This window comes from Octopus sinensis, linkage group LG18 (genome assembly GCF_006345805.1).
Source record: "Octopus sinensis linkage group LG18, ASM634580v1, whole genome shotgun sequence".
NCBI classification, from domain to species: Eukaryota; Metazoa; Mollusca; class Cephalopoda; order Octopoda; family Octopodidae; genus Octopus; species Octopus sinensis.
This window is the reverse complement of record NC_043014.1, coordinates 3,384,518-3,395,047: the sequence shown is the minus strand read 5'-3', so window position 1 is coordinate 3,395,047 and position 10,530 is coordinate 3,384,518.

The following is a 10,530-nucleotide window of genomic DNA, read 5'->3' as shown; positions in this document are numbered from 1 at the left end:
TTATTACTAAGCTGGTGAGCTGGCATTTTGTCTGTCTTTATGTTCTGAGTTCAAATTCTGCCAAGGTCAACTTTGCCTTTCATCCTTTAGGGGTTGATAAATTAAGTACCAGTGGAGCACTGGCTTTGTGTCAAAATTTGAAGCTATTATTATTATCATCATAGAGTGTGGTGGATTGGTAGAATTGTCTGAGCATGAAAGAGAAGTGTTTTGTTTATTCTGGCAGTTTAGGTTCTGAGTTCAAACCCCATGATAATCATCTTTCCCTTTTCATCCTTCAGGGATCAATACAATGAAGTACTTGTTAAATATTGGAGTTAATGTAACCAATTAAATCTCCAACCTTCGAAATTACTGAAACCTTTGTTCTGAAGAGTGGTGGGTTGGTAGAACCGTTTGATCATCAGAAAAAATGCCTTGTGGTATGCACCCTGGCTCTCTATGATTTGAGTTCAAATTCTGTTGAAAGCAGCTTTGCTTTTCTCCCCTCCAAATTTGATAAAATAAAGTACCAGTCATGGTATCCTCTAAAAATTACTGGCTTTGTGCTTAAATTAGAATTAAGGCCGAGCTGGTGGAATTGCTAGTGTGGCGGATAAAATGCTTCACATTTCCTTCAGCTCTGTGCTCTGGGTTCAAATTTCACTGAGGTCGACTCTGCCTTTTATCCTTTCAAGGCCAATCAAAGAATTAGCAGTTGAACCCCGGGGGTCAGTGTAATCGACCAATTCCACTCCCTTAACATTGCTGGCCTTGTGCCAAAATTTGAAGCCATTATCGGTATTTTCAAGGCAGTGAGCTGGCAGAACTGTTTGAGCATAAGAAAGAAAAAATACTTTGCAGTATTGCCCCCAGCTCTTTACATTCTGGGTTCAAATCCTGCTATGGTTGCTTTTGCTTTCTGCCCCTCTGAGGTTGATGGAACAAAGTACCAGTCATATAGTGAGGTTGATGTAATTGATAAAACCTGCTCCTCAAGTTTCTGGCCCTGTGTCCTTTGCCTAGAAACCTCTCATCATCATCATCATCATCAACATCATCATCATCGTTTAACATCCGTTTTCCATGCTAGCATGGGTTGGATGGTTCGACCGGGGATCTGGGAAGCCAGATGGTTGCACCAGGCTCCAGTCTGATCTGGCAGTGTTTCTACAGCTGGATGCCCTTCCTAACGCCAACCACTCCGTGAGTGTAGTGGGTGCTTTATACGTGCCACCTGCACAGGTGCCAGACGAGGCTGGCAAACGCCCACAATCGGATGGTGCTTTTTACGTGCCACCGGCACAGAAGCCAGTCAAACCTTTATTCTATTATAACAAGTGTGGTGGAAAGTATAAAGTGTAGACCCCACCAAAAACACCCACACATACCTTATTGAGAATCACCCAAGCAATTTGGGGTTATGTTTCCCTGCCCCCACTTTTTTTCCTGAATTAAAATCTCATGAAAGTCAGCTTGGTGTTGCATGTAATTTTCCAGGGTGGGGTTAGCAGTGATGGGGGACTCATTAAGATGATTTACTGATGGGGTTTCGTTTTAATGACTTCCCCCTCCTCCCCCTCCCTGAAAATGCCAGCCCACACCCCATCTCTTCCTGTGCCAGTAACCATTCTCATCATTTACAACAAGGGCGGTGGACAAGTGTATTTAGCCGCAATCGTTTAGGTTCTGAGTTCAAATCCCACTGTGGCTAGCTTTGAACTTTCATGGCTCTGGAAACCAATAAAACACATACCCCTCCTCCCTCTGCCATTCAAGTGCTTGATTTTATCTAATTAATCAAGCTCTGCAGCAATTAATTATAGTAAAGGAATAATCCAACATGCCCACCACCACTGATAACCCTTACCTACACTGCCACCACCACTGACAATTGTGGTTTAACCCTTTAGCATTTAAGCCAGCCATATCCGGTCCAAACTGGTCAGATCAGGCCTCTCACACTTACCCTACAATGTCATTCTAAAAATAAACAATCACTTCATTGAAATCTGAAAGCTATGAGATAATCCAGGATTATTTCGAAACAATGTGAAGGACTAAATATCACATCTGACAGAGTAATCTGAATGCTAAAGGGTTAAGTCCAGCAACGTATTTAATGAGGGGGGGAGCCTCTCTATGGTTGCTAAACCTGCTGGAAATAGCAGTCAAATCTACCTCAAATCACACCCTCTTTGAATGTCATTGAATAACGTGGCCCTGAGTCCTATGTACATAAAGAAAAAAATAAAATAAGACGGTAGCGGCTGGTTGGATTAACTTTGATCATATGCCTGTCCAGTTAGGGTTGACCTTGGGCTAAACAACATCGGCAACATTGAAAATAACAGCTAAATGTCCCTCATGTTGCACCTTGTTGTCTTAAACAAAATCTTAGTGTAGTTTGTGTTACACTGGGTCTGCAAAGTTTCAAGTGGGATGGTCATAGCTGGAATGCCTTTGATCAAAGCTTTGATTGTTCAGAGTTGATCTGAGGCTAAACAACAATAAAGTTGGTGTCACAAATATTAAATGTTGAAATTTGCAAACCTGTCCAACTTTAAAATGGAATTTTTATCGTAGAACTAGGGTTAATCCCAGGCTGGTGTGAAGAGGATTATGGTATTACAGACAAGTCCTATTAGGATAATAGCAAAGAATACCTGAAGATTATTGTTTCATGCATTCTGACTTTAAATTCTACCAGGTTATAATAGAAATATTAAAATTACTAAGTCTCTATAAAATATTATATCTATAAGAATGCCATATTAATATGGCGATAACAATTCATTTCTACCAGGTTAGATTTCCGTGTTTGCCTCCTTTGGAGTCAGTTTAATCAGCTGTGACCATCACCAAATAAAGTTGTGGTCAGCTACCAGGGTCAGCTTTTGTTTGTTTGTTTTATGTGTAATATGCTGCGAGGAAAAGGAAATTTGTCTCATTATTTATCTCTCCATTATATATATGCGTGTGTGTGTGTGTTTGTTTATGTGTAAGTATATATGCGTGTGTGTGTTTGTGCTTATGTGTATATATGAGTGTGTATATATATAAATTTGTTTGTTCGTTTAATGTTTGTTTTGCCCTGCTAGCATGGGATGGAAGAGGATTTGTCTTCAGTAGGATTTTCCAACCGGATACACTTCCTGTCACTAACCCTTAAACCTGTAGCTATTTTTCAAAGGATGACACACATACATATATATGTATGCATATATATATATATATATAATATATATATATATATATATATATATATATATATATATATATATAATTGATATAGGATAAAAATTTTTTTCAGGAAAAAAATTTTATCAATGGCCAGCATATCAAAAAATGCCTTTAAAGGTAAAATTTATACATAATTTACAAGATAAGGGCAGAAGAAAAATTCTAATGCCAGATACGCCGAAACAAAAAAATTGTCGATAATCATTAAATTATGCGTCTCGAAAATTATGTATATATATATATATTATATATATAATTGATATAGGATAAAAATTTTTTTCAGGAAAAAAATTTTATCAATGGCCAGCATATCAAAAAATGCCTTTAAAGGTAAAATTTATACATAATTTACAAGATAAGGGCAGAAGAAAAATTCTAATGCCAGATACGCCGAAACAAAAAAATTGTCGATAATCATTAAATTTATGCGTCTCGAAAATTATGTATATATATATATATATATATATATTATAGTGTGAGAGACCACATACATTGTGAAAACTCTTGAACAGAATAAATTAAAAAAGGTTTCAGTAGGGCAGTTAAAAAATATGTGAACACACTGACACATACACACACACGCTCACAAATGCATGCACACATGAATGAGTGGGGGTGGGCAAGAGAAAGAAAGAGAGAGGCAATAGGTCAAAGCTTCTCGGTTGACTGGGATGGAACCTTTCCTCATGTCAACAAACGCATTATATATAGTTCCATGCGCCCTACTCAAAGCACACCCTGCCCCTTGCGTTATGCCCCTCAGTAAAACCCCTATTCATGGGTCTTCATTAGGGCCAGAAACCACATCAGGCTTCAAAGTAGTTTACTTCAGACATACTTGAGACAAACCTGATACCAGTAATATGAGATGCAACAAGGGCATCATTGCAGAGTCATGTTTGCTTTCAACTCTTTAGCATTTAAACCGGTCATGTCCAGCCCAAACATTCTACCTGTTTATGGCCAAACTAGCCAGAGCTGGTCTCTTACTTCCATCCTACAAAGTCATTCTACAATTATACAATCATATCACCAAAATTTCAAGGCTTGAGATGAAGTATGAATAATTCAAAACATTGGGAATAAATAAGCCTTAAATTTGATGGAATAATTTGAATGCTAAAGAGTTAAATGTCACGGGTGCTGTTGTTTACCCCTGTCTCTTTTGTTTGGTAATATCAGGGTGTATTATGCAGGGTTGAAGTATTTTGGTGAACATTGTTGAGCTGATCAATGATGGTTTTTGTAGAAGATACTCTTTACTCTCTCTCTTTACTCTTTTACTTGTTTCAGTCATCTGACTGCAGCCATGCTGGAACACCGCCTTTAATCGAGCAACTCGACCCCGGGACTTATTCTTTTGTAAGCCCAGTACTTATTCTATCGGTCTCTTTTGCCGAACCGCTAAGTGACGGGGACGTAAACACACCAGCATCGGTTGTCAAGCAATGCTAGGGGGACAAACACAGACACACATACATATATATACATATATACGACAGGCTTCTTTCAGTTTCCGTCTACCAAATCCACTCACAAGGCATTGGTCAGCCCGAGGCTATAGCAGAAGACACTTGCCCAAGATGCCAAGCAGGGGGATTGAACCAGGAACCATGTGGCTGGTTAGCAAGCTACTTACCACACAGCCACTCCTGCGCCTTGTAAAATGTAACAAAGGTCAAGGGAATAGAAGACATATTTGTTTATATTTTGAATGTTGTACGTGTTCATATGTGTGTGTGTGAGAATAATATTTATGTGTGTATATATATGCATATAGATATAGATACATGTACGTGTGTGTGTGTATATACATATATGCATATATATGTTTATATACAAGGAAATATATATTTGTATTAAGGGTAATATATGTGTGTGTGTATATATATATACTTAATAAAAAGGGTTCAGCAAAGATTTGCTTTACCACATACTGAAGTTTAGAAATAGCAGCCAAAAATCTTAGCTATTTCTTCTACTTTAAAAAGGGACTCCTAGAGAAACCAAAAGAAACCTTTTTAAAGTAGAAGAAATAGCTAAGATTTTTGGCTGCTATTTCTAAACTTCGGTATGTGGTAAAGCAAATCTTTGCTGAACCCTTTTTATTAAGTATTACTTAAGTTTACCGTGAAATGGTCCTTTTTTCATACCGAATTCTACTTGGTGAAATTATTGATTACTTCTTAATTAATTAATTTTACCCTTTGTTATTATATATATATATATATATATATACATACATCTTTCCTTCTATAATTAAACTGAATTAAAACATGATTAAAAAGAAAAGAAATAATAAAAACAAGCACTTGTATTTAGGTGGGGTGGGGGGAGATTCAAGCAACATAACAATGTGGCACCGTGGTGGTGGTGGTGGTGATGTTAGGGAATGTGGAGGGGTATGGGTTGGCTAAACATTTACATGTGAACCTTTCTTTATTTAACAATGAATAAACCCCTTATATTACCACTGGTCAAGCTGTGTCCGTTCCTTTTATTGTGTAGTATTGTACCTATTTGTTTTGTGTTCAGCCCTTGTGGCCAGTAAAGAGAAATTATTATTATTATTATTATTATTATTACTACTTTTAAGGTGGCGAGCTGGCTGAATCATTAGCACACTGGGTGAAATGCTCAGTAGCATTTCATCCATCTGTACGTTCTGAGTTCAAATTCCACTGAGGTCAGCTTTGCCTTTTATCCTTTGGAGTCAATAAATTAAGTACCAGTGAAACACTGAGTTCAAATTCTGCCCAGGCCAACATTGCCCTTCAATGGGGGGGTGATACATTAAGTACCAGTCAAGCACTGGGGTCGATGTAATCGACTTGCCACCCCCAAATTTCAGTAAGCTGGCAGAATTGTTAGCATCCCAGGCAAGATGCTTCTCAGCATCTCATCTGTCCTTATATTCTAAGTTCAAATTCCACTGAGGTCGACTTTGCCTTTCATCCTTTCAGGGTCAATAAATTAAGTACCAGTGAAATACTGGGGTTGATATAATTGACCAGTCCCTTCCCAAAAAATTTCAGGCCGTTTGCCTATAGTAGAAAGTATTATTATTATTATTATTATTTATTGTTGCCTTTGCACAGCTTCTAATGCTGGAGATGTACTATGGTGCCAGCTGTTCACTACCAGTGAACTAAGGTAACATCCCATATTTTTCAAGCACCATCCAGAGTATTCAAGCAGTTCCAAGCAGTGCTGTTTTCTGCAAGTACTCCACCCTTATTGCAGTCCCTATTTGTTCCATGTACTTCTCAAGATTTTTACTCACTGATCCCAGGGCTCTGACAATTATTGGTCCTACTACCACTTGTTTCATTGACCACTGCTTAACCTCCCAAGCTAACCTGTCGTATCTCTCGACTTTTCTTTCTTTCTTATCGCATACCTTGTTTTCAGCTGGGCATGCTATATCTATGATCCAGCATAGTTTGCTATCTTCCTCAATTAATTCAATGTCTGGTTTCCTATTCTCTATCTCATGGTTGCTCTGAATCATAAAATCCCACAGGATCTTTGCATTATCATTTTCGATGATGACTTCGGGTTTATGTTCATACCTTTTTTTTTGCTCTGTCAAGTCCATACTTGTTGCAAAGTGTCCAATGGACAATCCTTGCTATATTATCATGATGTCTCTCATATTCTTTCTGGGCTAGTGGCGTACACTGGTTGGTAATATACCATATGGTTTCACCATTTTGTCCACAAATTCTTCACTTATCACTTTCTGATGTGTTGTCCATTCTGTATTTGATGTAATTAGTTCTTAATGCCTGCTCTTGGGCAGCACAGATTAGAGCCTCCATTTCTGGTTTTAAATCACTTTTAGTCATCCATTGCCATCTTTTTTCTCTGTTTGTCTTATCTTCATCATCATCATCATCATTATCATCATTATCATTATTATTATCATCATCATTATTATTATTATTATTATTATTATTATTATCATTATTATTATTATTATTATTATTATTATTATATCATTATTATTAAGGTGGTGAGCTGGCAGAATCATAAAAGCCTTAGAAGAAATGCTTTGCACTATTTGTTTTGGCTCTTTGCATTCTGAGTTCAAAACCCACTGAGGCCAGCTTTGTTTCATTCTTTTTTTGGGGGGGTCGGGGGCGGGGGGGGTGAAAGGAACTATCAGTCAAGTACGAAGGTTGATGGCATCAACTAACCCTCTTCACCTCGAAATTGCTGGCCTTGTGCCTAAATTAGAAACCATTGTTAGGACTACCACAAGAGGAATGGTTTGATAGAACTTGTGAAATCTGTTCTAGCTCTTTAGGTTCTGAGTTCTTACCATACTGAGGTCTGTTTTGCCTTTCATACATTCTGGGTCAATAAAATACTCTCAAAATACACAGTCAAGTACTGGGGTCCTTGTAACTGACCAACCCAATCCCTGCTTGAAATAGCTGGCCTTGTACCTAAATTAGGAACACTTACCTCCACCACCACCATCATCATTACAATCCTCATCATCATCATCACCACCATCGTCACCTCTACCATGAACCCTATGTCTAGGGCCATATGAACATTACAGGGCTGTAGGCCAAACTAGGCACTGATTCTCCTACATATACAACCTCATTACATATGGTGCAGGGGCCCTTAAACCCATGTTGATTCTAGAGAACCACCCTGTGTGCTCATGCTCCAAGATCACACTGCTTCCTCAATAAGCAACACGTGGTGATCTTTCTAGAAATATGTATTTGTTTTTAACCCTTTAGCATTTAAACTGGTTATGTCCAGCCAAAATATTCAACCTGTCTTATGCTCAAACTGGCCGGCTCTGACCTTTCACACCTACCCTATGATGTCATTCTAAAAATAAACAATCAGATTATCAATATCTTGAAGCTATGAGATAATCCAGGATTACATTTGACAGAATAATCTGAATGCTAAAGAGTTAAATCCGTCACCACCAGTACTGTTAATAATAATAATAATGATACTTTATTGGCCACAAGGGCTGAATAATAATAATAATAATGCCTTTCGTTTTAACGTATTTAAAAAAAAAATCTTCAGTCTTCATTATAAAGGAGAGAAAAACAAAATAATGATTATAATAAAGTAATTAAAAATGAAATATTTAATTAGATGGATTTTGTAAGACATCCAATGAGTAATGGAACCTTTTGCGTTTCTGACGATCTTACGGGATTCCGTGATGCAAAAATGTGGTTGCCATTGAATTGTGTGTGATGTGAAGGCAAATAGGAAATGAATTTCCTGTTGCTGTGAGGTTTTCAAGAACACAACAGTTCTGTAATTTAGATCATACTTGTGTGTATATACATACATACATATATATATACATACTGTGGTGTCTGGGGAGAGTCATTCTCTTTTGGTGCCTTATAATTTAAAATACTCGCTGGTAAAATTTCCACTTATTTCTTTTTTATTTTTCTAAAATTTTTGTGGCGTCTTGCAACCTTTCCAATAGTTTTGACTCTCAAAAAAAAAATAAGAGGAAATTTTACCAGTGAGTGTGTTAAATTATAAGGCCCCAATAGAGAGTGACTCTCCCCAGACACAACAAAATATGCTTCAACACACAAACTCACATAAAGAATCTTGCAAACCAAATCCAAAAACGAAATATATATATATATATATGTATAAGCGCATGTAAGTATATATATGTAGATAATATATACAAGCATACATACCAAATGTATACTTATATATAGTATACATAAATTTGGCGTTAGGAAGGGCATCCAGCTGTAGAAACATTGCCAGATAAAACTGGAGCCTGGTGCAGCCTTCTGGCTTCCCAGATCCCCGGTCGAACCGTCCAACCCATGCTAGCATGGAGAACGGACGTTAAATGATGATGATGATGATGATGAAATTTATTTTATACATGTATGCACACACATTGATATATATAATATCATTCAGTAAATGTATATTTATATATGTATATATATATATATGTTATAAGTATATGCATACACACACACACACACACATGATCACCATCATTATCATTTTAATGTCCATTTTCCCAAGCTTGCATGGGTATGTGCTTGTATGTTTATATACTTATGCTGAGACCCCCTTCGGTTATGACTGACCATGGGATTGCACCTGGAGAGTTACCCTCCCAGGCACAAGTCCGGGTAAGGTTGTTTGTGGAAGGCCAGCAGTCGCCCATACATAATGGCCTCTCCTCACCATGCCACTGATGTTATCCAAGGGAAAGACAAAGGCCGATACAGCTTGGCACCTGTGATTTCGCAATTCATTTCTACAGCTGAGTGAACTGGAGCAACGTGAAATAAAGTGTCTTGCTCAAGAGCACAACATGCAGCCCGGTCCGGGAATCGAACTCACAACCTCACGATCGTAAGCTCGATACTCTAACCACTGAGCCATGCACCTTCACATACGTATATACATATATCTATATGTATGTATGTACTAAGTAGGGCTACCTCATTTTGATGAAGGTATATATAACCTGTCTGTATATCAAAGGTACATACTACAGTAAGGTACCTGATAGATGTTCGCTAGTCCAGGGATATCACTGTTACCCCCCCCCCGTCCCCTGACAATTACAATATCTACCTTACCTGTCCCAGACCCATAGTCTATAATAACGATTAGTTTACAGTGTGGTGTCTCGTTTGACCCTACCAAATAACCGATACAATCACTCATAAGATTTTAATATATTTGAGACCTTGTAGTAGCCAAGCAAGCGCAAGCCTTGTTACAAATGAATTGTGAGGCTTCTTCTTGTAAGGGAACAATGAATAATGGATGCTCCCTTATTCCTCCGACTCTTTGGATATAATCTAGTTCCCACAATGTCACTGGATTCACATTGAAATCATTCTCTGACTATCAAACAGCCATATATATATATTTTTGTGATTTTGGTGCCAGAGGTGATAATTCTGAGGTTGACTTTGCCTTTGATCCTTTCGGGGTCGATAAATTAAGTACCAGTTACGCACTGGGGTCAATGTAATCGACTTAATCTCCTTGTTTGTCCCCCTCTGTGTTTAGCCACTTGTAGGCAATAAAGAAAGAAGTGATAATTCTGAGGTCGACTTTGCCTTTCATCCTTTCGGGGTCAATAAATTAAGTTCCAGTTACACACTGGGGTCAATGTAATCGACTTAATCTTCTTGTTTGTCCCCTCTATGTTTAGCCCCTTGTGGGCAATAAAGAAAGAAGTGATAATTCTTTGGATCTGTCATCATGCCTGACACCAACCATGGCCACCTTCAGCAGCAGCAGAAGTCCCTAATC